General features: G+C 39.1%; 1 long non-coding RNA gene across 11 annotated transcripts in view; it reads left to right on the top strand.

Annotated features, from left to right (window-relative positions):
- The window catches only part of LOC105712861 (uncharacterized), a 726,004-nt gene that overhangs the window by 341,084 nt on the left and 357,175 nt on the right, over positions 1–27,745 (top strand). For 10 of the 11 annotated variants that reach the window (XR_010341408.1, XR_010341407.1, XR_010341406.1 and 7 more), the window contains exons 4-6: positions 13,637–13,782; positions 21,827–21,906; positions 26,422–26,483. This is a non-coding gene — a long non-coding RNA (uncharacterized LOC105712861). The remainder of the gene's footprint in view (positions 1–13,636; positions 13,783–21,826; positions 21,907–26,421; positions 26,484–27,745) is intronic. The other variant, XR_010341402.1, reaches the window with a different exon arrangement.

Genomic DNA, 27,745 nt, shown 5'->3' with positions numbered 1-27,745 from the left:
ATCCAGAAGAACTTCCCCAACCTAGCAAAGCAAAACAACATTCAAATACAGGAAATACAGAGAACACCACAAATATATTCCTCAAGAAGAGCAATCCCAAGGCACACAATCATTCAGATTCACCAGGGTTGAAATGAAGGAAAAAATGCTAAAGACAGCCAGAGATAAAGGTCGGGATACCCACAAAGGGAAGCCCATCAGACTCACAGCAGATCTCTTGTCATAAACCCTACAAGACAGAATAGAGTGGGAGCCAATATTCAACATCCTTAAAGAAAAGAAATTTCAACCTAGAATTTCATATCCAACCAAACTAAGCTTCATAAGCAAAGGAGGAATAAAATCCTTTATGAACAAGCAATTGCTCAGAGATTTTGTCAACACCAGGCCTGCCTTACAAGAGATCCTGAAAGAAGCACTAAACATGGAAAGAAACAACCAATACTAGCCACTCCAAAAATGTACCAAATGGTAAAGAGCAGCAACACAATGAAGAAACTGCATCAACTAACTGGCAAAACAACCAGCTAGCATTAAAATGGCAGGATCAAATTCACACATAGTAATATTAACCTTAAATGTAAATGGGCTAAATGCCCCAATCAAAAGATATAGACTGGCAAATTGAATAAAAAGTCAAGACCCATCGGTGTGCTGTATTCAGGAAACACATCTCACATGCAGGGACACACAGGCTCAAAATAAAGGGATGGAGGAAGATTTACCAAGCAAATGGAGAGAAAAAAAAAAAAAAGCAGGAATTGCAATCCTAGTCTCGGGTAAAATGAACTTTAAACCAACAAAGATCAAAAGAGACAAAGAAGGGCATTGCATAATGGTAAAAGGAGCAATGCAACAAGAAGAGCAAACAATCCTAAATAAATATGCACTGAATACAGGAGCACCCAGATAAATAAAGCAAGTTCTTAATGACCTACAAAAAGACTTAGACTCCCATACAATAATACTGGGAGATTTTAACTCTCTACTGTTAATATTAGAAAGACCAACAAGACAGAAAATTAACAAGGATATCTAGGACTTGATATCCTTGAACTCAGATCTGGATCAAGTGGGCCTAATAGATATCTACAGAACTCTCCACCCTAAATCCACAGAATGTACATTATTCTCAGCACCACATCACACCTACTCTAAAATCGACGACATAATTGGAAGTAAATCACTACTCAGTAAATGCAAAAGAATGGAAATCATAACACTCTCTCAGACCACAATGCAATCAAATTAGAACTCAGGATTAAGAAACTAACTCAGAACTGCACAACTTCATGGAAACTGAACAACTAGCTCCTGAATGTTGAATGGATAAACAATGAAATGAAGGCAGAAATAAAGATGTTCTTCAAAACAAATGAGAATGAAGATACAATGTACCAGAATCACTGGGACACATTTAAAGCAGTGTCTAGAGGGAAATTTATGGCAATAAATGCCAACATGGGAAATGAGGAAAGATCTAAAATCTACACCCTATCATCAAAATTGAAAGAGCTAAAGGAGCAAGATAAAAAAACTCAAAAGCTAGCAGAAGGTAAGAAATAACTAAGATCAGAGCAGAATTGAAGGAGACAGAGAAACAAAAATCCCTTCAAAAAAATCAATAAATCTAGGAGCTGCTTTTTGAAAAGATCAACAAAATAGATAGACCACTACCCAGATTAATATAAAAGAAAAGAGAGAAGAATCAAATAGATGCAATAAAAAACAATAAAGAGGATATCACCACCGATTCCACAGAAATACAAACTACCATCAGAGATTACTACAAACAACTCTATGCACATAAACCAGTAAACCTGGAAGAAATGAATAAATTCATGGACACTTGCACCCTCCCAAGCCTAAACCATGAAGAAGTTGAAACCCTGAATAGACCAATAACAAGGACTGAAGTTGAGACAGCAATTAATAGCCTACCAACCAAAAAAGCCAAGGTCCAGATGGTTTCACAACTGAATTCTACCAGATGTACAAAGTAGAGCTGGTACTGCTCCTTCTGAAACTATTCCAAACAATACAAAAAGAGGGAATCCTTCCCAAATTATTTTATGAGATCAACATCATCCTGATATCAAAACCCGGCAGAGACTCAACCATAAAAGAAAACTTCATGCCAATATCCATAATGAACATAGATGCAAAAATCTTCAATAAAATACTGGCAAACCGATTGCAACAGCACATCAAAAAGCTTATCCATCACGATCTAGTAAGCTTCATCCTGGGGATGCAAGCCTGGTTCAACATACAAAAGTCTATAAACATAATCCACCACATAAACAGAACCAAAGACAAAAACCACATGATTATCTCAATAGATACAGAGAAGGCCTTCAACAAAATTCAACAGCCCTTTATACTAAAACTCTCAATAAACTAGGCATCAATGGAATGTATCTCAAAATAATAAAAGCTATTTATGACAGACCCACAGCCAATATCATACTGAATGGGCAAAACCCAGAAACATTCCCTTTGAAATATGGCAGTAGACAAGGATGCCCTCTCTAACCACTCCTATTCAATATAGTATTGAAAGCTCTATCTAGAGCAATCAGGCAAGAAAAAGAAAGAAAACGTATTCAATTAGGAAAGGAGGAAGACAAATTGTCTCTATTTGCAGACAATATGATTGTATATTTAGAAGACCCCATCGTCTCAGCCCAAAATCTCCTTAAGCTGATAAGCAACTTCAGCAAAGTCTAAGGGTAAAAAATCAATGTGCAGAAATTACAAGCATTCCTATATGCCAATACCAGACTAACAGAGAGCCAAAGCAAGAGTGAACTGCCATTCACAATATCTACAAAGAGAATAACATACCTATAAATACAATTAGCAAAGGAGGTAAAGGACCTCTTTGAGGAAAACTACAAACCACTGCTCAAGGAAGTAAGAGAGGACACAAACAGATGGAAAAACATTCCATGCTCATGGTTAGGAAGAATCAATATTGTGAAAATGGCCATACTGCCCAAAGTAATTTATAGATTCAATGCTATCCCCATCAAGCTACCAACGACCATCTTCACAGAACTAGAAAAAAGCACCTTAAACTTCATATGGAACCAAAAGAGAGCCTGCATAGCCAAGACAATCCTAAGCAAAAAGAACAAAGCTGGAGGCATCACGCTACCTTAATTCAAACTATACTACAAGACTACAGTAATCAAAACAGCCTGGTACTGGTACCAAAACAGAGACATAGACCAATGGAACAGAACAGAGGCCTCTGGAGCAACACCACACATCTACAACCATCTGATCTTTGACAAACTGGACAAAAACAAGCAATGGGGAAAGGATTCCCTGTTTAATAAATGGTGTTGGGAAAACCGGCTAGCAATGTGCAGAAAGCAGAATCTAGATCCCTTTTTGCACCTTACACTAAAATTAACTCCAGATGGATTAAAGACTTAAACATAAGACCTAACACCATAAAAACCCTAGAATAAAACCTAGGCAAAACCATTCAGGACATAGGCATAGGCAAGGACTTCATGACTAAAACACCAAAAGCATTGGCAACAAAAGCCAAGATAGACAAATGGGATCTAATTAAACTCCAGAGCTTCTGTACAGCAAAATAAACAATCATTAGAGTAGACAAACAACCAACAGAATGGGAAAAAATTTTTGAAATATACCATCTGACAAAGGGCTAATATCCAGAATCCACAAAGAACTGACAGATTTACAAGAAAAATATATACAAACCCATTCAAAAGTGGGTGAAGGATATGAACAGATACTTTTCAAAAGAAGACGTAGATGAGGCCAACAAACATATGAAAAAATACTCATCATCACTGATCATTAGAGAAATGCAAATCAAAACCACATTGAGATACCATTTCACACCAGTTAGAATGGTGATCATTAAAAAATTTGCAGACAACAGATGCTGTAGAGGATGTGGAGAAATAGGAGCACTTTTACACTGTTGGTGGGAGTGTAAATTAGTTCAATTATTGTGGAAGACAGTGTGGTGATTCCTTAAAAATCTAGAAATAGAAATTCCATTTGACCCAGCAATCCCATACTGGGTATATAACCAAAGGATTATAAATTTTTCCATTACAAAGACACACACACACATATGTTCATTGCAGCACTGTTTACAATAGCAAAGACCTGGAACCAACAACCTAAATGCCCATGAATGATAGACTGGACAAGGAAAATGTGGCACATATATACCATGTAATACTATGCAGTTGTAAAAAGGATGAGTTCGTGTCCTTTGTAGGGACATGGATGAATCTAGAAACTACCATTCTCAGAAAACTGACACAATAACAGAAAATCAAACACTGCATGTTCTCACTCATAGGTGGGCATTTAAACAATGAGAACACATGGACACAGGGAGGAGAACCTCACACACTGGGGTCTGTTGGGGAGTCTGGGGGGTAACAGTGGGGGATGGGGAGGCTGGGGAGGGATAACATGGGGAGAAATGCCAGATATAGGTGACGGGGGAGATGGAGGCAGCAAACCACTTTGCCATATATGTACCTGTGCAACAATCCTGCATGATCTGCACGTGTACCCCAGAACCTAAAGTACAATTAAAAACAAAACAAAACAAAATGAAACAGGAGTTAGGCCGGGTGTGGTGACTCATGCCTGTAATACCAGCACTTTGGGAAGCTAAGGTGGGTGGATCATGAGGTTAAGAAATTGAGATCATCCTGGCCAACATGGTGAAACCGCATCTCTACTAAAAATACAAAAATTAACTAGGTTTGATGGCTCGCTCCTGTGATCGCAGCTAATCAGGAGGCTGAGGCATGAGAATAGCTTAAACTGGGGAGGCAGAGTTTGCAGTGAGCTGAGATCATGCCACCATACTCCAACCTGGTGACAAAGTGAGACTCTGTCTCAAAACAAACAAACGAACAAACAAAAAACAGGAGTTTGCTTGCACAAGATCTCTCTTTGCCTGCTGACATCTGTGTAAGATGTGACTTGCTCCTCCTTGCCTTCTGCCATGATTGTGAGGCTTCCCCAGTCATGTGGAAATGTGAGTTCTCCATTAAACCTCTTTCTTTTGTAAATTGCTCACTTAGGGTATGTCTTTAACAGCAGCATGAAAGCAGACTAATATAGTGACCCACTGAAAATTGATCTATTTTTTTCTTCTCTCCTTCCCTCTATCCCCACACTCTCTTTATTGGTCCCTTTCCTCCTTCCTTTCCTTTCCTTCCTTCCTTCCTTCCTTCTTTTCTTTTCTTTCTTCTCTTTTTCTGTAGTGATATTCCTCTATCTTTAGAGTTTCAGTTGACAGTGTGACTTCTTTGGTAAAAATAGAAATAGTTTTCTTTCTACTGTTCCATGTAGAATGCATTGGTCTTTGTGATCTTAATATTCAGGACCATCAAGCATTTCTTACATGGTGTAAAGCTTTATTATGGGAAGGAATTGTGGACTTAATGCTTCTTGTTTTGAAGTAGGATAAGGAAAGAGGCTTGGTCATGAGATAGAACAGCAGAATCAGTGATGAACTACCAAGACACCATCGGACTTCTCACCATCACTCCCAGGACCAAGGGTGTGACTGATTAAGATTGGCTCTCCAGGAATTGCCCTTGACTGAGGGAAGCTGCCTCTCCCAAGGACCTGAGGACACTTCATTTACCAAATAATAATCAATGTGCTAATGAGAGAGACACCAGAATTTTTAAAAAGTACAAAGTGGACTGTACTCTGTAGACCAGCACTGATACAGGGAGATGTTAAAGAATTGTGTTCCCTAAAAGCAATGTGGATGATAGGATTTTGTAAGAATAGACACTAGCTGAAGATGTTTAACTGGCAAAAGCAAAGTGGGTACATTTATTATAATGAGGAGCAATGTTCTAGGAGAACCAGAAGCCTGACCTAAAAAGAGCTATGTAGATGACGGATAGAACATCGTGTTCCTTGGGACAGTTTTATGGCTTGAATATGTCCCTCAAAGTTCATGAGTTGGAAACTTAATCTTTAAAGCAGTGGTGTTGAGAGGTGGGACCTTGAAGGGGTGATTGGGTCAGGAGTGCTCTGCCCTCATAAATGGATTAATGCACTAATGCATATTCCTCTGCTCTTCTGCCTTCATTATACCACGGTATAATGTAGCAAGAAATCCCTCAGTAGAAAGATACTGGCCCCTCAATTTTGGACTTCCCAGCCTCTAGAACTGTAAGAAACAAATCTCTTAGTTTTAAACATTGTCCAGTCTCAGGTATTCTATTATAGCAGCATGGAACAAACAAAGACTGGCAGGATAAAAGGTCAGTCAGCAAGAATATTGCTTGGTGTATACAAGAAAAGAAAACAAGAATGATCAGTAGACAGAAATCAACAGAAATCAAATAAAAAAGTCGTAATCTTGTGACCAGTTCTCTAACTCAGAACCCATGGGTAAGAGGGAGATGTCAGGTCCTTACAAGGATGAACTCTGCAACATCATGGCAAATATTCTCAATAGTGATTATTCTGAGGCTTCTTCAAAGACACCTACAACCCTTTACTCAAATTATCATATATTGAAGTGATATGGTTTGGCTGCAGTCCCCACTCAAATCTCATCTTGAATTCCCATGTAAGGTAGGAAGGACCCAGTGGGAGGTAATTGAATCATGGGGGTAGGTCCTTCACCTGCTAGTCTCATGATAGTAAGTCTCATGAGATCAGATGGTTATTATAAGCAGGAGTTTTCCTGCACAAGATCTCTTTGCCTGCTGCCATCCATGTGAGGTGTGACTTGCTCCTCCTTGCCTTCTGCCATAATTGTGAGGCCTCCACAACCACGTGGAACTCTAAGTCCAATTAAATCTCTTTCTTTTGTAAATTGCCCAGTCTTGGGTATGTCTTTATCAGAGAAAATATCAAAAAAAATTTTTAATTTTTAAAAATTGTTCTTTAGATTCTAGGGTCCACGTGCAGATCATGCAAGATTGCTGCATAGGTACATTCATGGCAAGGTGGTTTGTTGCCACCATCCCCCCCCATCACCTATACCTGACATTTCTCCCCATGTTATCCCTCCCCCACCTCCCTCCCACTATCCCTCCTATACCCCCCAGTGTGTGATACCCGACTTTGTGTCCAAGTGTTCTCATTGTTCAACACCTGCCTATGAGTGAGAACATGTGGTATTTGATTTTCTGTTCTTGTGTCAGTTTGCTGAGAATGATGGTTTCCAGGTTCATCCATGTCCCTACAAAGGACATGAACTCATCATTTTTTGTGGCTGCATAGTATTCCATGGTGTATATGTACCACATTTTTTTTTGTACAATCTATCATTGATGGGCATTTGGGTTGGTTCCAGGTCTTTGCTATTGTAAACAATGCTGCGATGAACATGTGTGTGCATGTGTCCTTATAATAGAATGATTTATAGCCATTCTAACTGGTGTGAGATGGTATCTCAGTGTGGTTTTGATTTGCATTTCTCTAATGACCACTGATTATAAGTATTTTTTCATATGTTTGTTGGCTTCATATATGTCTTCTTTTGAAAAGTGTCTTTTCATATCCTTTGCCCAATTTTGGATTTTTTATTTTTTTCTTGTAAATCTGTTTCAGTTCTTTGTAGATTCTGGATATTAGCCCTTTGTCAGATGGGTAGATTGTAAAATTTTTTCCCATTCTGTTGGTTGCCAGTTTGCTCTAATCATTCTTTTGCTCTACAGAAGCTCTGAATTTTAATTAGATCCCATTTGTCTATTTTGGCTTTTGTTGTCCTCTCTTATTTCCTTGAGCAGTGGTTTGTAGTTCTTCTTGAAGAGATCCTTTTCCTCCTTTGTTATTTGTATTCCTAGGTATTTTATTATTATTGTAGCAATTGTGAATGGGAGTTTGCTCTTGATTTGGCTCTCTGTTCATCTGGTATTGGCATATAGGAATGCTTGTGATTTCTGCACATTGATTTTGATTTTGTATCCTGAGATTTTGCTGAGTTGCTTATCAGCTTAAGGAGAGTGTGGGCTGAGACAATGCGGTCTTCTAAATATACTATCATGTAGTCTGCAAATAAAGACAATTTGACTTCCTCCTTTTCTAATTGAATACCTTTTCCTTCTTTTTCTTGTCTGATTGCTCTAGCTAAAACTTCCAATACTATATTGAATAAGAGTGGAGAGAGAGGGCTAGTGCCAGATTTCAAAGGGAATCCTTTTGGTTTTTGCCCATTCAGTATGATATTGGTTGTGGGTTTGTCATAATTATCTTCTATTATTTTGTGATGTGTTCCATCGATACCTAGTTTATTGAGAGTTTTTAGCATAAAGGGCTGTTGAATTTTGTCAAAGGCCTTCTTTGCATCTATTGAGATAATCATGTGGTTTTTGTCTTTGGTTCTGTTTATGTGGTGGATTAGATTTATGGACTTGCAAATGTTGAACAAGCCTTGCATCCCTGGGATGAAGCCTACTTAATCATGATAAGCTTTTTGATGTGCTGTTGCAATCGGTTTGCCAGTATTTTATTAAAGATTTTTGCATCTATGTTCATCATGGATATTGGCGTGAAGTTTTCTTTTTTTGTTGAGTCTCTGCCAGGTTTTGGTATCAGGATGATGTTGGTCTCATAAAACGATTTGGGAAGGATTCTCTCTTTTTGTATTGTTTGGAATGGTTTCAGAATGATTGATACCAGCTCTTCTTTGTACATCTGGTAGAATTCGGCTGTGAACCCTTCTGGACCTGGACTTATTTTGGTTGGTAAGCTGTTAATTGTTGCTTCAACGTCAGTCCTTGTTGTTGGTCTATTCAGGGTTTTAAATTCTTCCTGGTTTAATTTTGGTAGGGTGCAAGTGTCCATGAATTTATCCATTTCTTTCAGATTTACTGGTTTATGTGTATAGAATTGTTTGTAGTATTTTCTGATGGTAGTTTGTATTTCTGTGGAATCGGTGGTGATATCTCCTTTATTGTTTTTAATTGAATCTATTTGATTCTTCTCTCTTGTCTTTTTTATTAATCTGGGTAGCAGTCTGTCTATTTTGTTGATCTTTTCAAAGAACTAGCTCCTGGATTTATTGATTTTGAAGGTTATTTTTTGTGTCTCTATCACTTAATTTCTGCTCTGATCTTAGTTATTTCTTGTCTTCTGCTAGCTTTTGAGTTTTTTTTTTTTATTTATTTTTATTTATTTTTTTTATCTTGCTCCTCTAGCTCTTTCAATTTTGATGATAGGGTGTTGATTTTAGATCTTTACTTGTTTCTCATGTGGGCATTTATTGCTATAAATTTCCCTCTAGACACTGCCTTAAATGTGTCCCAGAGAATCTGGTATATTGTGTCCTTGTTCTCATTGGTTTTGAATAACATCTTTATTTCTGCCTTTGTTTCATTGTTTATCCAGTCAACATTCAGGAGCCAGTTGTTCAGTTTCCATGAAGTTGTGTGGTTTTGAGTTATTTTCTTAATCCTAAGATCTAATTTGATTGCACTGTGGTCTGAAACACCGTTTAGTATGATTTCTGTTTTTCTTTTTTTTTGCATTTGCTGAGGAGTGATTTACTTCCAATTATGTGGTCAATTTTAAGTAAGTGTGATGTGGTGCTGAGAAGAATGTATATTCTGTGACTGTGGAGTGGAGAGTCCTATAGATGTATATTAGGTCTACTTGTTCTAGTTCTGCATTCAAGTCTTGTATATCCTTGTTGATTTTCTGTCTTGTTGATCTGTCTGATGTTGACAGTGGAGTGTTAACGTCTCCCCCTATTATTGTGTGGAAGTCTAAATCTCTTTGTAGGTCATTAAGAACTTGCTTTATGTATCTGGGTGCTCCTGTATTGGGTGCATATATATTTAGGATAGTTAGCTCTTCTCGTTGTATTGATCCTTTCACCATTATGTAGTGCCCTTCTTTGTCTCTTCTGATCTTTGTTGGTTTAAAGTCAATTTTATCAGAGACTAAAATTGCAACCCCTGCTTTTTTTTGTTCTCCATTTGCTTGGTAGATCTTCCATCCCTTTATTTTGAGTCTATGTGTGTCTTTGAGTGTGAGATGGGTTTCTGAATACAGTACAGCAATGGGTTTTGACTTTTTATCCAGTTTGCCTGTCTGTGTCTTTTGATTGGGACATTTAGGCCATTTACATTTAATGTTAACATTGTTATGTGTGAATTTGATGCTGCCATTTTGTTACTGGTTGTTTGTTTTGCCCGTTGATCAATGCAGTTTCCTCATTGCTACATTGGTCTTTACCATTTTGTTGTTTTTGCAGTGGCTGGTACTGGATTTTTTCTCCTTTGTTTAATGTGTCCTTCAGGAGCTCTTATAGGGCAGGTCTGGTGTCAACAGAATCTCTCAGTAATTGCTTGTCTGTAAAGGATTTTATTTCTCCTTCACTTATGAATCTTAGTTTGGCTGGATATGAGATTCTGGATTGAAAGTTCTTTTCTTTAAGGATGTTGAATATTGGTCCCCACTCTCTTCTGGCTTGTAGGGTTTCTGCCAAGAGATCTGCTGTGAGTCTGATGGGCTTTCCTTTGTAGATGACCCGAACTTCCTCTCTGGCTGCCCTTAGCATTTTTTCCTTGATTTTAACCCTGGTGAATCTGACCATTATGTGCCTTGGGGTTGCTCTTCTTGAGGAGCATCTCTGTGGTGTTCTTTGTCTTTCCTGTATTTGAATGTTGGCCTGCTTTGCTAGGTTGGGGAAGTTCTCCTGGATAATATTTTGAAGAGTGTTTTCCAGCTTGGATTCACTTTCCCCGTCCTCTTCAGGTACACTGATCAAGCGTAGATTAGGTCTTTTCACATAATCCCATATTTCTTGGAGGCTTTGTTCATTTCTTTTCACTCCTTTTTCTCTTTTCTTGCCTTCTCTTTTATTTCGTTGAGTTGATCTTCAATCTCTGATATCCTTTCTTCTGCTTGATTGATTCGGCTATTGAAACTTGTGTATGCTTCACGAAGTTCTCATGCTGTGTTTTTCAGCTCCATCAAGTTGTTTATGTTCTTCTCTAGGCTGGTTATTCTGTTATCATTTCATCTAATCTTTTTTCAAGGTTCTTAGTTTCTTTGCATTAGGTTAAAACACATTCTTTTAGCTCAGAGAAGTTTGTTATTACCCATCTTCTGAAGCCTGCTTCTGTCAGCTCGTCAAAATCATTTTCTGACCTGTTGGGTTGCTATGCTGGTGAGTTGTTGTGATCTCTCTGGGGAGGAGAGGCATTCTGGACTTTAATGTTTTTGTCCTTTTTGCACTGGTTTCTTCCCATCTTCTCTGAGTGCATGTCCTGTCTGTTAAAGTTGGGGTTATTTCTCCTGTATGAGAGTTTCGTTTTTTAAACGCAGGTGTCAGTGTGCCACTTGAGACAATCTGTCCATTGTCTGCCTGTGGAGGTGCTTCTGGGCTGCCTCAGTCTCAACCAGGCTGCTGTTTACTCTTCACCTGGTTTCTCTACTGGTGGGGTTAGCCCTGCCTTCCCAATGGCAGACTCTTTCCCTCTGCAGAGCCTGCTGCTCCCAGATGGAGGATGTGTTAACTGCAAAACTCTCCCAGGAGAGGGACTCCAGTTGCTGAATCTTGTGGGGGAGGGGCCTGTCTGGTCATATCCCCCTCCCTACTTTCTACTCTCCTTTCTGTGGAATGGGCAGTTCCTTTTCTCAAGCTTTCTCGGTATTAGTCCTAATCTCTGCCCTGATCTGCGCTAACAAGGCACCGGTCTATCACCTGGATCTGTGATTCTGGGTGGTTCTCAGCAAGGAGGCATTTTCCTGGTCTGTGTGTTGCTGAAGTCTCGGAGTAAATTGCTGTATCTGATTCAGAGAACTAAGGAGGTGATGCCTTCCCGATCCTCCATGCCTGATACACTTTCCAGGTGGGGCAGTGTCCTGCCTTGCCTCAGCTGGAATGCCTTTGGGCTGCTTTTGCTGCCTTTTTTTGGGGTTAATCCCACTGTTCAATCAGTCCCTCTAAAACAAAACCAGTGCCTCACTTGTAGATACGGATATCACTTTGGTTCTGTCTCACTGGGTGGTAGCTGCACTCCAGAGAAGCTTCCTTTTGGCCATCTTCCCCTGAATCAAATATCAAAATATTTTAAGGCTATTTCAACATAGGATCTGAGTTGACAGGAAAGAGTGAAGACATTTGAGAACCAAGCAATAAAGGGATTTTTGGCCCAGGTCTTCTGGCTCACAGGTCTTCTGAGTTCACAACCAGGGAGTCCCTGAATAAATAAATGGCATGGATATACTTGGTAGTTCGAAGAACACCAATGTTGGTTTCTTATGTTGGCTCTGATTGATTGACCAGGTAACATGAAAAGCTATCAGCTTTGAATGGGACATAAAGCAACCAGGACAGGGCTCTGCAGTGGGTCCAGGCTGTGATCAAAGCATATGACCCAGCAGAAGCTATGGTACTAGAGGGACATGAGGTGGGAAATGGCATTGTGATGCTTAGCTGGTTGGTCAAGGGCTGGAAGGGAAACAATTGGGGATAAAGGATCTGGGGAAGACACATCATTCTTTGAGGGAACCAACTCACTACTTGGTAGGAATTTCATTAGATTGGGTCCCCTTCCCCTGGAAATGGAAAGTATCTATTCTGATAGGAATAGACTGATGTTTTGGGTACGGATTTGCCTTTCTTGCCTACAGGGCTTTAACTAGCAGCATTGAAAGCTTAGACAGTTTGATCCATAATATTGCATCAGACTAAGAGACCTGCCTCACAGTAAAAGGGAACGTGGCAGTAGGCACTTGGTCATGGAATCCACTGGTCCTGTTATGAACCATAAAGTCTGATGACCTGACACAGTGATGGAATGATCCTTTGAAGACCAAGATGAAGTAACAGATTAGAGATGATACCCCAGGGGGAAGGTTGCCCTCCTCTAGGCTGCAGTATATACTCAACGTGAATATCAACTGTATGGTGCTATGCCCCAAAGATGAGGAATATTTGGTCCAGGACCATGAGGTGGTAGTAGTAGTGGCTTTGCTATCATCACATCTAGCAATTCCTTGGGAAATTTGTTGCTTCCACAACACAACTCTAGACTCTGTAGGTCTTGAAATTCCTGAGTCATAGAGAAGGAGCACTTCCACCCTCTCAGTGGTTGTTCCACTGAGGACACAGTGAAGATCTCCTTACACTTTACACCTTGGCTGCCTACAAATTACTTTGAGATACTTGTGCCAAAAGACTAACAGGCAAGAAACAGAGTTACCATTCTAGAAGAAATAATTGACTCTGATCATCCAAAAAAGATAAGACCTGTCTTACATAATGAAGGCAGGAAGAATTTGCTGGGCACCAGATGATTCACTGGGACAAGTCTTGGCACAACCTTACTCATTTTGTGATTCACTGGGACAAGTCTTGGCACACCCTTACTCATTTTGATAGTACAGTCCTCTCTTGGTATTTTGAGGGCACTGGTTCCAGGACCCCCATGCATAGCAAAGTCTGATGATGTTCAAACCCCTTATAAAATGGCATAGTATTTGTATATAACCCATACACATCTTCCCATGTGCTTTAAACCATCTCTAAGTTGCTTATACAATGTAAAAGCTATGTAAATAGTTGTTATACTATAGTTTTTATTTGCACTATTTTTATTATTGTATTTTTATTTTTATTTTTTCCTACAAATAGTTTGATCTGCAGTACTTTGAATCTGAGGATGCTGAACCCATGGATAAGGAGGCTGTAATTTTCTTGGATAAATGCCCTGCATCAGAAGAGTGTGTTAAACAGAAGCTCAGCTCCTTCAAGGATAACAGTCTTGGCTACCCCACCAGGTGAGTTACCAAGACCAGAAAAGGTACTAATCAAGGATGAGAGGAGTCTAGAATGGGCAGTAAAGGAGAGAGAAGAGGAGTGCCAGCTGCAGTTTAAAAATCAACTTCAGTGGTAGTGATTTAAATCTATCCCATTAACTTTCCTCTTATAAGTTTTTCTAGGAAAAGAGACCAATTAAAGTCAGGGAGCAGTCATTTTCAGATGGGATGAACTCAGTGTAAGAGGCAAGCGGAGTGTGGAAGATTAGAAGGTAGTGGATACTATTATGCCATCCAGATTCCTCTTCAGGACCAAGGACTCATTCTCCAGCTGGCAGGAACATTAGCTACTGACAGCCATGGCTGAGTTCCTCTTCAGGAATTATCCTCCACTTGAGGGGAATTGCTTTGTTCAATGTTACATTCTCTCCATAGTGGCAGCCCACATCCGTCCACTGGTTGATATAGGGTACAAAGTCCTGGACCTTGTCTTAGGTAGGATAATTCTGAAGGGCTCTTTCAGTTCGAGAACTCCTCATAGGATTGGCTGAGGTCTCCTGTGCAACTGGATCACAGTTCAACTTTTTCTTCTGCCCAGTCCTGCTTCTCTCATCTGTTGCCAGTTTTATTCTTGAGTGTGTTTCCCAATAAATCCCCTGCATGTAAATCTCAGAGTTTCTTTCCCAGAGAACACAGTCTATGATGGCTCGTGAAAGGAACTTTTACATGTATTTGGAAGAAGCCTTTGGATGTATATTTATGTTAGCTCCCTCTAACCTAAGTGAGTGTGAGTGACTAATGCAATCAGTTATGGATGAAGGAAAAATTGTAAAATGGAATGTAGTTCCAAATAGTCAAAATGATTTGTTATCCTCAGGAAAATCCCTTCAGTTGATCATGAATAAAGATGAATAGAATTTTTAAGAATAGAAAGCCCCTCAAAAATAGTAGGTACATAGCTAGTAAATAATATTGGATTAGAAGAATACAAAAATATAAAGCTGCCTGTGTCACCAATGCATCCTTTGGCTTTCGGAATAGTTTTTGAACCCAAGAGTGAAATACAGAGGAGGGGGCCACAGGGCTCTGATGGTAGATATGCTGTCCCAAGGTACCCAGGGCTTGGTTAGCACCTGTCCCCTTCCCACAAACCCCTCGGATTTCCCTGAGAGTAAATTCCTCCTCTGTCCCTTAGCATTTGTTTAGGAAGAAGAAGAAATCCTGGCACCTGCCTCCCAGTGCTGCTCCCAGCATTAGGTGCCAGCGCCCTCTTCTACCTCTTTGCTAGCAGATGGGTAGGCACACATCTAACCCTGACCAAATGGATTGCTGGCTGGGGCTCTGAAGCTTAAGTGTGGAACATGAGGAAATGGGGACAGTAAGAAGTCACATCACTATCCATAAAGATGGCAAGACAAGCAATGATACCCGTGATGACTGTCCCCAAGTGATGTTGCTTTGTCCATCTTATGTTTACCTCCCATGCCCCATGCATAGTCTTCCTCTTCCATCATTTTGATGAGATTCCAAGAGGCTTCCAGTAAGTTCTATGCTTTACTTAAGATGGTCAGAGTTGGTTTTCGTTGCTTACAACTAATTATATTGGCTTATTCAGTTACTTACCAGTCTGTCACTCTCTAAAATGGTGAGTTACTGGGAAAGAAGAAATAGGCATGTTCATGCTTCTTTTACTTGCTCTCTGCTCAAACTAGAGTATCAAAATCTGTACGAGAGGAGAAAATTCAACCATTAGATATTTGGTTAATGGTTTAATTTGTGGTAGAGAGCAGCAGATACAATTTGAGAAGGTGACATATTTATGCTTATCGATGTGAATCTCCAGATTTCAAAGACTTAAAGATGTAAGGAGAAGACACTAAAACTGTTCTGTGTATATTGAATCTGAGGTTGAGAAGAATCTGAGGACACAGACTCATTTCAGAATCATAAGGAACGTGGATGTTTCAGAAGATGGGGCCCAATTGCTATTGAGCTTTGGGTATTGAATACATCTCTGATGACAGCTTACTTATCATTTGTCTCTTTCTCATAAAAGAGTATAAAACATGCAAAACTGCTTTTGCTTTCTGTTTTTGTAATTGTTTGCAAGCTGTCTAAATGGTAATTTACTGTATTTTATTTTCAGTTTGGAGATGCTCCACCTTCTTTAAAACATTTTCTACATTGTTCTTTGTTATCTAATACTAGGAAATAGTGCTTGTTCTGAAGCCTACATTTCTATCCCATTAGAGATCCCTGAAAGAGTCTATTTCCCAAGGAAGCAGGCAGGGATGGGGAGTAGGCAGAATGTGCTAAGCAATCTGCCACTGTTCCATGGTATGTTTTACCCACACAAATGGAGAATAAGAAAAGCCCTCCATCTCAGAAGCACTAGTGCAGTTCTGTCTGGATTTATTCCAAGCTCCTTGCTTCAAAGTTCTACAACTGGGAAAATCAGTTTATAGTCTTTTTTTAATACAGAGCATGTAGAGAGAGTCGGATTATTTTCAAATACAATGGTGCCATCTGGCCACAGGGACCTTAGAGACTGACATTGTCAAAAGATTCCTTTTCTTTTTTGGTTTCTGTATTTGGTATCCATCCTAAGTGAGCTGGGAATAAGTACAGTGAATGATGATTAAGTCATTCCCACTCAGAAGCCACTTTGTGTGAGCGTTAGAGTTGCTGAATGGAAGACACTTTCACCTTTCTGGATACCAATGGCAACAATGAACTCGTAGGACCTCTATCTATCTATCTATCTATCTATCTATCTATCTATCTATCTATCTATCTATCATCTATTTATCTATCTGTATCTATCTATCTATCATCTATTTATCTATCTAATCTATCTATCTATCTATCATCTATCTATCTATCTATCTATCTATCTATCTATCTATCTATCTATCTGTCTATCAGGATTATTTTTAAAGCTTGATATTAAGGGAATATTTCTATTTTCTTGAGTTTAGCTAACATTGTGGGATGATTAGGATCATGCCATGTCCTTCACGATTCAGTTTTGACATTAGATGCCCTAATTAGTCTATGTGTCTGATTTTTTTCTATCTCTAGCTAAAAAGTATAGTTATATATGCAATAGCTGGAATCACAACCCCTGCAGCTTTCCACAGGAGGACAGGAATGCCTCACATATAAAGAGCTTCCAAAGTCATGACCCTCTGAGCTTTGAGAAAGAAGACAGACTCTCTAGGATGATCACTTCTAAAACCAGGGCAGAATAATTACAACTGGAGGGACTGTACTGATGAGGGGGAAAGAGAGGCAGAAAGAGAAGAGAGAGAGACAAACAGAGGGACATGCTGTTGAGGTTGGGAAGACAGAGAGAAATGAGAGAGAGAGAGAGAGAGAGAGACAAAGAAGGGGAAAGAGAGACACAGAGAAAGGAGAAAGTGAGACAGAGACACAAAGAGAGGTGGTGGGGGCAGAATTAGGTTTTCCTCTTATTCTTCATACATTTTCTTAGCCCAGCCAAGCAGGATAATCTAGGTGTTTTATCCGAATACTTTTTTACAAATGTGATTAATCTCAATTTATAAATAAGGAAGAAGCGGGCTTTCTAGGGTGATGCTGCTAGGGTGCGTACTCAGAGCACACACCTGCTTCCTCTTTCCAGGTAGTTTCTCAGGCTGCTGCTCAACCTACTTGGGAACCATAAAAGCCTGAAAGCTCTAACAAAAACTGTTTGAAAAATTCTACTCCGATTAAGTAATAATATCATATGTTTGAAATTCTAATAGCTTCATTCTGTGAAAAGTTTAAACAGAGGGAAACTCCTGGGGGATCTCACTTGAGAAGATCTAGCAATTTCTGCCTCATGGGGCCCTGCTAGGTACGCTTTCTCCTATTTTTGATTATCACTTCCACTTTGGAATTATTTCTTTGGCACTATTGCTATTGTGGGCTTCTGTTAGGAAAACAAAACTTTATCTCAAATGATCACCATATTCAAATTGAACCTATCATTGCATGCCCAATGGGTACTTTTTCACACCCAGGCAGAGATAGGTTAGAACAGTTCCACCAGCAAAACTGAGTGTAGGTGAGACACCCTTTGTAGACTGTGATTCTGTGAGGTCAGACGTTGGACAGAGAAGTATTGATGTGAGGGAGGGGTATGAGGTATTTTCTTACCTTAAATAGGAGATACTGTCTATGGCAGCAGATTCTGCAGCTATCTTGGGCCATCCTATGTAACCAAATGCCAAAAGAAGAAATGTAGACAACTTCCATTAAGAAAAAAAAAAGATGGTAATACATACACTAGGCTTTGACTGCATCATGATTTTCTGGAGGACCAGTTGACTGTCATTTCCAAGTGTCAACTGGAATTAAAGGACATTAGTGAATGAACTTGTCACTGATGCCTAAATAGTATAATGTGGAAAATCATGAATGAAGAAAAGCTCTGCTATAAATGTAGGAGGTTAGATGGCATGCCATATAGTTATCAAAAATGTCAGTCCACGGGTTTATTAGATTTGGGGTAGGAGAACTTCTTTCAAATCCTGTTTTAATATTCTGTCTTTATTCCTTAAAAACAGTTATCAAATTTGTTTCCTGTGTCTGCCTTTATTGATTACAAATGTTCCCAAATGTTAAGACCATGGAAAATGGCAACAAACTATCAATTCCTCATGCTAACAAGCACCACATTTACTCCAAAAGTTTATGAAGAATAGGAAAAGAATCACACACAGATGATTTAAATCATACAGTTTATAAAGATATAGAGAAACAGGCTTTGGTTAGGGTGCAAGTTGCTTGGATTTGAATTTCATTTAAAGATGGACAGTTTTTCTACAGGGTAGGCATTTTGTCTTCCTGAAGCCAGAATAGATTCCATCCAGATGCTTCATGTTTTTGCCCTGAGAGCAAACATTACATGGGAACTGAGCTGAAGGAGCTGAACAAAGCAGCCTTATAAATTCTAAATTCAGGCGATTGCATCATTGAAGTCCTAAACGTACTAAGAGTCAAATCCAGCTTTTATTTTTATTGAGCATTTGCAACTAATTCCCACTGATCAAAGACAACTTAGTCCTCGTTTTTTCCTATTTTTGTTTTTGGCAAATAAATAGTACTCTGGAAGGATGACATGGGAATCACTCTTCTTTCCAACAGGCATACAAATCCGCTGTTGCAAGGAGCAAGTGAAATGGGGAAAAGCAGTGCATTTCGGGAATTCATTAAGTGGCTGAATTCATTAAGTGCTGGAAGGAGATAATTTAGATCTTTTTTGTTAACACAATAATTTGCAACTGTATAATTATCAGGGTTTGCTTTAGTCTGGGACAAAATCTGATATTTATACTTAAATGAAAATTACCTACCACTTACACTGAGAAAAATATGAGCTTCTTAGTTGTGGTTATTGGTAAGATGTGGGGTTACAGAATCTCCACTTTTCTTTTTCCTAATTAGATTTTTTTTTATAGTCTAGGGGGTGGGTTTTATCGCCTGATGTGACCCAGAGGGAGATGGTGCCTGTCTAAGGCATGCGAGTTAAGTAAAGCCTAAGCCTGAAGCTGGAGCAAAGAAGCACATGTCTTACTCCTGGTCATCTCAGGGCTTTCTTTATTTAGCTATAACATAATGCAGACACTATCACTGTGGTGAGCCCAGGGGCAAATCTATATATTTGGGGGTCCAGAAATTATACAATTTGAGAGGTCATCTCTAAGAAAAAGAATACAAATATGAATTCTAAGTTGGGTATAAAAAGAATACAAATATTACGAATTCTAAGTTGGGTATAAGGGATTGAAATAGGCTCTTGAAATTGAAGGGCCCTGAAACTTAAGCATTATTAAAGATAAATCCACCTAGGTGTGTGCTAATATCACTGGAAGTAAGGAAAACTGACTCTCATAGTTTCCCCCAACAATCCATAAACGAACTGCTAGTTGTGCTGGCTGGTCTGCCTTTGAGAGGGAGGTAGTAAGGTCTTCTGAGGAACTGGAGAGTACGGAAGCAGATGTCTGTCTGCTGGCAAGCGAAGACTTTTTGTAAGAATTATTAGGAGTTGTCCCAGCCTAAGCCTCCGCTGATAAGGCATCCTGTTTTGTAAACATGATTATTCCTAGGTGTAAGTTTCCTAGGTGGGGATGATTATGTGTTTTGAGCTACTATGTTTCAGGAAGTCATAAACTATATCATGCAACTCTCACAGCAGCCCTGGGAATGTTTTCAACTTCATTTTATAGATTTGGAAACTGACATATCAAAAGCTCAAGTGATTTGATCACCATCCAGGGCCAGTAAAGAATGTGGACCTCAGCTTATAGCCCTGAAGTCTATGCTCTGCTCATCCAACCCTTGCAGAAGAGTTCTTAGGGGCTGCAGCCTCCAGGAGTTTGTAGGTGGTTTGAGCTCTCTTGAGTGCTTTCACTGGCAAGCTGTTCACTCAGCCAAAGTGACACACTACTTCTTGGGACAATGGCCCAGACATGATTATAACATGAGGACTGTGTCCTCCCTGTGGGTTGACAGCTGGTCACTGGAATGAAAACATTTTCTCTGCTTCAAGTTCAGAGAAGTCCTGACCTGGAAAGTTGTTAACAAGAAAGACTTTTGGAGCAGCAAAGCACCATGAAGGGTTACAGTACATTCTTGTAGGAGTGTTTTCTAGAGTATATCCTCATTCTCATGCTGTTCATGGAGTCTATTTCATGAATTCCCAAACAGATGAGATTCCCTGGGCAATTATTATGAGTGCTGGGCCACACCAAACATGGTGATGGGTGGGAAGGAAGAGACGTCTTGCTAGATAAGACAGAGAAAAAATTCTGACCCAGAATAGGGCTTTTTTAAACTTAGAAATCCACCTTTTCTATAGTTATTTTGCTTTTTCTTCTCTACTATCCCATTCTAGCAACACACACACACACACACACACACACACACACACACACACACATACCTTTTTACTACTTAAAGGTAGTAATAAAAAGTTAACTAGGATCCAATAGCATTTGGTTGCCTACTTTTCTTAAGAAACTGCTCAAAACTTGGAAGAGAAGATTTTGATTGTTTTAAACACAAAGAAATAATAAATGTTTGAGGTGATGGATATCTCAATTACCCTGATTTGATCATTACATATTGTATGCATGTATCAAAATATCATATGTACCCCATAAATATGTACACTATATGGATCAATTAAGAAAAATCTTTGGGCAGGAATGGAGTCCTCTTTCTCACAGATTAATCTCTATAAATTTCATATTTAGAAATATGATCTGCTCTGATGGCAACCAGAATATATTGTTATGCTCTGTATCCATGGTGATTGAATACATATTTCTTTTTTTTTTTTTTGAAATCATTAAGAACCACAGAGGTTACTTCCCCTTAAGGCGGGACGTTTTTAAAGGCAGTTAAGTGGAGGCTTTTGAGGTGAAGGTTTATGTAAAGGAGGCAGCTCTGGCTCCTTCAAAGCCTCCCAGCCTGGTAATCAAACCAAACTCACTCCCATTTCTGTGACTGTGCTTAGGAGCTTGGAAACAATAACTGTGCTGAGGCAGGTTTGGAATACATTGAAATAGGCCTGTCAAGTGTCAGTCTATACAGGAGGTGATGGAGTATGCACTGACATCATGTAATCAAAAGGAAAAAATTACACTGTGTGTCTTGCCTGGGAAAAATAGACTGCAACTTAGCAAGCTGCATTTCATGCTCCTTGAACAGAACTGCAATTCCTTCCTCTATTTACTCATGGAGCACCTATTTAACTACATGGTGGTGGCTTACAAATAATCAAAGTGTGGGACTGTGTGGTGTGTTTTAAAGATATCAGCTCTGGTGGATCAGATAAAATCCAACCCATCTCAGCAGGTACTAACTTGTTTAAGAAAACCAGCTGTCAACAGGAAAGAAACTCAGAGGGCTCACCAAGTTAATCATTCCTTTGGCAGGCCCTGAGAAATTTGCTGCTTGATCTTTTGGTAAAATGCTGGGTAAATGCAGAAAGTCAGCTGCCTTCCATCAACTGGGAATCAATTATGAGGCTGATTGAGGTGTTTGTTTTTTTCAGTTACTCAAACAGATCGAGATGCATGGAATGGCAGAAACCTTCCGGTCTTCACTAAAGGAGCACACGGTGTAGGGATACAGGTGAGAAGTTCTGAGCAGCGATGAAGGGCTGGGGAAAGCCTAGATTCTCTTCTCTCTTTAGACTGCAGGAGGTTCAGTCTCCCTTCAATTTGCTGACCTGAAAACCTTTATCTTCTCATAGCTGCCATTGAGTTTTTTTACCTGGAGCATTACCAGGCAGGGTTACATGCATCACTGTTACAGAAATTCATTCCCTGCCTTTGCCTTCCCTTGACCTTCCAGCCTGTCCTAGAATAACCTTTGCTGCATTACTGTTAATTTCAGGTGTGCAATAAAAATGCCAAATACATAGTCTATGGGACATTGCTGATATTGTCTCTAAATAGGTTTTTAATCCACCTGGGAATTCACAAGGCCTTTGTTCTGGAAACCCCCAATATTATCTGCTTGTTGTTAGATTGCCTAACAGTCAGCATTTTTCTGGAAGGAATTTTAAAAGCATACCTCTTTGGATAGTACAAAGGGATTTTTTTTGTACTACAGATATATTTTATAAACTTGAGTTAATTGTGAAGTATAACACACCTACCAAAAAGGGCAAGACATGCCATAGATATTAGGTAGCTTTCTGACAGGGAGATTAAATAGACTTGTCATAAGCATACTAGCCAAAGTCTGTTTTACATTTTGCTTTTGTTAGTGGAGGTGGAGGTTGGTGGGAAGGGATGAGTGGATATAAGTTTGACTCTGATGATGTACTCTATGAATGAAATCAGGCCCTTCTCAAGTTTGATATTTCCCCATTTGTGTAATACTTCATAAATCAGGATGGCAGGCTTCTCATCTAGGAAGACAACTAGACCCAAATCACAAGCAAATACAAGCACGCAGATAGGGCACTTTCTTTCTGCATGGTACTCATGGATAAAATCGACTTATGGAGAAGGATTTTTAGGTCAAAGAGAAGTTACAGGAAACAATGAGAAAGAAGGTGGATATATTATGATTCAAAAGGTTTACATTAAAAATATTAAATAGCAATGTTGAATGGAAAGCATGGACAGTGTGGCATTTAAGAGCAGATACTCTGGGGTCAGGATGCTCGATTTAGAATCTAAGTTCCACCACTTTCTAGCTACATGACATTCAGGGACTGGTTTGTTGTCTAAGCCTTAGACCCTGTAGCTGTCTAATGGGGATAGTAATACTCCTATCACATAAGGACAGTTACATACTGGTCCTCCATGTAAAATCATAGTACAGTGGCTGGCACCTAGAAAAAACTTGATAGATACAAGCTGCTGCTACTGTTACTGCTCCCATCACCACCACTGCTGGGCTTCTCAGAGCCTTCACTCTGCCAACAAGTGCTGTAAGTCTGTAGAAGAGACCTGTATTGTTTAGCCTGTTGAAAATTTATTTCACCACTAATGCTTTTTCTGCAGAACATCTGGTTGGAGTCAGGGTTTTTGGAATACCGTTTGGTAAATATTGTGACAGACATATCTCCAAGAGCCCCTGGCTCATATTCTTTGACATTTGATAGAGAAATCTCTCTCACTTCTGTCTACTTACTCAAATGCTATTCATTCTAATAAGTGCAACTCCAGTTCCTTTTCCAAGTGCCCACTCTGACATCCCCAGCCAGTGCTTGGCTTCACTCTCTTGATTCAGTTGGCCCATGTCACTTGCATTGTGTTGTCTCTTGGACTTTTTGTCTTGGTGTCCTCACTGTTGTAATGAATTTCTAGCCATACTAAACTTGTATTTTTTGATTTTATTTTACATAGAAAGTGTTCAGTTTTATAACCCTTCATTGACAATTATTAGATCTACTGTGCCCCCCTCAATTTCTGCTAGAGTTTAGGTTTCATCAATATTTGAAGACTTGCATTGGATTTTGATTTCCCATTTATGTAAGTCTCAAGCTCACTCATCACTTCCTACGTTTAACCCTAGAGGAGCTAGTGTTGCTAGCTTTTAGTCCAGATGTAGTAAGTTACCCCTCCTTCCGATGTCCATCCTAACCCATAAAACAATTGCCTGGATTTGTATTTCCCTTTTCATTACATTTCTTTTCTCCGAAGTCAATATTTCATACTATTTCTTGGGAATATGTTTGTCTCTCTTTTAAAACAATTTATTTTGTTTTTGTATATTACATAGTGGGGCTTTGGTTTAACAACATTTTATTGACCATTATTTGATCTATTGCACCTAAAAATTTTGCCTGCGGGTGGAGAGCTGGTTATTAAAATAGATGTGATCCTTTGTTGAAGAGATTCAGAGCACAGGCTCTGATGTTAAGATAATCTGGCTTCTGTTCCATCATTTGTTAGCTATGTGACCTTGGGCAAGTTACTTAAACTCTCCCTCCTGAAGTTTTCCCATGTATAAAAAGAGATCACCTCATAAGGTTGCTGTTTATTTTAAAGAAGACAACGGAAGTGTATCTTTTAGCAAAGTGCTTTAGTGCTTTATACCACATAAAGCTCATAGACATTGTCTGTAATTAAAACACATTTTCTGCTTTCTTGAATCTCGCCATCTGGAGTAGAAGCAGAGGGGGCTTTGTGAAGGAGAAAGGATTTGAGCAGGAAGTTGCAGATTGTGTAAGGGGAAGTTTGGAAAGACTGTTTCTACTGAGGGCACTGTGTGAGATGAGGTTGGAACAATGGATAGGAGCTGAGTAATGGGCGCTTTGAATCCCAAGTTATGAAATTCTGTAGGCATCAGGGAGTCACTGGACTTCTTGAAACAAAATGGTAATATGTATAGTTTTTTGTTTCAGGATGCTAACTTTGGGAATAGTCAGGAGTAGGGATGGGAACAGAGAGACAACTGAAGCAAAGAGAACGATTAAGAGATGAAGTTCCACTGTTCTTTTTTTTTTTTTCTTGTTTCTATTTCCCCTGGTTCTTTCTTTTTATATAATAGGATTTTTTCATGCAACTTCCATTGATAATCATTGATGACACTCTCCTTGGACTTTTTAATCCTCTATCAGACTAGATCTATTTGGTTCACTTCACCCCCAGGAATGCATTCAGAAACAAAATATATTGTATGTTGTATGTTTTATTTATAAACCTCAATTCCCTTAACTGCTGACCACTATCATGATATTGCTTCAGAGATTTTCTTGGTGCTATGTGTTCTCAGTTTAGTGCCCAGTTCCAGTGGCTAGGGCTATATTCATCCTCAAAATGGAATAATAATGGTAAGAGAGATTTGGATAACTGTCAGCCTCTTGATACAACAGGGGTATAACCTTGGGGAAACAGAGCTGGCTGTTCTGTTCTAGAATCTTCTGAAACAATAACCCTGTTTACATTAGGTACAGTTGTATGATGCAGATTTTCAATCCAGTGAGACTCACAGCAGTGTCTACTGATGACCTTACAGGTGCTTGTCAGAACCTTCCTATTAAACTCTCAGTCTGCTTAAAATAGAGCACCAATACCTCTGGGCACCTCACTTTTGAGAAACAAACTAAACCATCAGATAAGACCATGGGGACTTGGGCTTTATCTAATTCTACACACTCTTAAAAATTGATTCTCTTTTCTGCCAACCCAATATATCCATGAAAGAGCCTAGCTGCTGCTACAAGAACAATTATTATTCTGTCCGAGGTGATTCTTATGGTCTCAAGGCTCTGCAAACATCCATTTATACTGAGATGGATTGGAGATAAAGCAGGCATGGGCTGGCACTTCAGAAGATACCCATTGTCAGACATGCCACACGGTAACAGCTGGAGAACTGCCCCATGGCCTTATGGGAAAGCACGCTTCCCAGTTTCTCACAGACCAGTATGCGTGGGAACAGCCTCAATTTTGTTTGGAGACAGGTACCATGAAAGTCCAAAGGCCTTCAAATCTGAGTTGTCCAAATTTTCAAACTGACAGACCTAAAGTCTGTAAGCAAACAGGGAAGTTCCCATGGAAATTACAGTTCACTTGTGCTGTATCTTTCCCCATAATCGAATGCCACGTTGCAATTAGATGTAATTCAAGCTATACATAATTGCAATTCATTCAGAAGAGATTTATTTTTTGAGAGGTTCAAAATGAGAAAATGGGCATAATCCTTTATAGGTTTCATTGATGCAAAGTGGATTTAAATAAATGCACATATATACCCTGCAGTGATTCATTTACCCAAAACAAAATATACTGTTGACTTTTGTAGAAATTTACATCCTAAGATATTCTCAAACTAATATTAATCTCATTGTGGAAATATTATTTCAGTAGCCATTTTGTAATTTCTGTATAAAATTCCAGTCAGTGTTTGGCCTTCTAAGACATAGTAAGTGTTTACAAGTCTGAACTAGGTGTATTTGTATTTTATAGTTACAAATTAGTTCCCAGTAATCCACGAGATCATCTCAGGTAAATTTAATAGACCCCAGAGGTACGTCATAATATATTCCCTAGAAGGGAAATAAATATTAACATCTGAAGCCGTGAGAACAGAGACGTCTTTATTTTTAAAGAAAAACAGACACAAGAAATGTCAATCCTCTCATGAAAATGATTTGCAATAAAATTATATTCCATTTCTTTCCAGAGTCACTGAAGGATATCTACATGAGATAACTGGAATAACCACCCAAAACATTAAAGATAAAGGTGAATATTGTTTAATCAAAATGTTTATTTTATTAGTCAATTCAATTACTTCAGCAAAATAAAAAGCAATACTAAATGTTTGAATTCAATTCCAATTTAGTCAGAATTATTAATCACATAGACTTGTATTTTCATACACCAACCATAAAAATGAAGAATTGTGTTTTGTATCTAGGGATTCAAATATAGAAGATAAGAACAAAATTACATCAAGTTCTGTTTTTGACTTTGATTTCAGTGAGTCATACAAATCCCCCCTTGTCACAAAATGAAGAATCGCAAGTAAGGTTCTCACAGGTCAGTGATTTCAGAGCAGCAAATACTCATTCTTCCCAGACCACTCAGTTCCTAGATTATTTTCAGCCTTGCCATTGCTACAAAGGTCTACTTGAGTCTTAAGGGAGGGGGGTGCACTCCCTTCACCACCACCACAGTGGAAAATAAACCAAGTCAGCTGATGCAGGTTCACGTCTTCTTGAAACATTCAAAGGTCTTCTGTGGCCTTAGGGAATTTCCATTCTATTCTAGATCTGAGACTTCCGAGTGCCCAAGGAACTCATGGTGACTGGGTGAGGGCCATGGGAACCTACAGCAAAATGCTGCTGGGAAGTACCCCAGAGAAGACCCAGTGTGTGGTTTATAACAATCTGAACCTCAGGGACCTGTCCTCTACTTTTAGCATTAAAATCTGACCAAATTAGAATGTTGTTATTGGCAATAGGAACTGGTTTTTGACTATATTTTGGATTTTTGCTCCCATTAGGAATTAGATACTGAATTGGAATTAACTTCTCCCTTGCCCATTGTCTTAGTTCAGGCTGCTATAACAAATTACTGTCGATTAGGTGGCTTAAACAACACATTTATTTCTCAAAGTTCTGGAGGCTGGAAGTTTGAGATCAGGGTGCCAGCATGGTTGGGCTCTTGATGAGAACCACGCCTTCCTCCTAGTTCACAGAAGACTGTCTTCTCATGGTGTCCTCACATGGTGGATATGGAAATATCTCTTGTCTGTTACTCCCTTATAAGAGAAGGCATTAATCTCATAATGATGGCTGCACCCTCAAGACCTAATTACCTCTCAAATTTCCTACCTCCTAATAGCATCACATTGGAGGTTAAAATTTCAACATATAAATTTTAGAGGGACACAAACATTCAGTCTATGATACCCCAATCCAAGAGTGATATTTACGAGTTAATAATTGCAATATGCCTTTAATTAGTTTCGAAACATAGGGTTGACCATATAATTCTTCTTC

Source organism: Aotus nancymaae, unplaced genomic scaffold (assembly GCF_030222135.1).
Source record: "Aotus nancymaae isolate 86718 unplaced genomic scaffold, 86718_ANA_hifiasm-v0.15.2.pri h1tg000008l, whole genome shotgun sequence".
NCBI lineage: Eukaryota > Metazoa > Chordata > Mammalia > Primates > Aotidae > Aotus > Aotus nancymaae.
The sequence above is the reverse complement of the archived record's forward strand: the minus strand, read 5'-3'. Positions and strand labels throughout refer to the sequence as shown.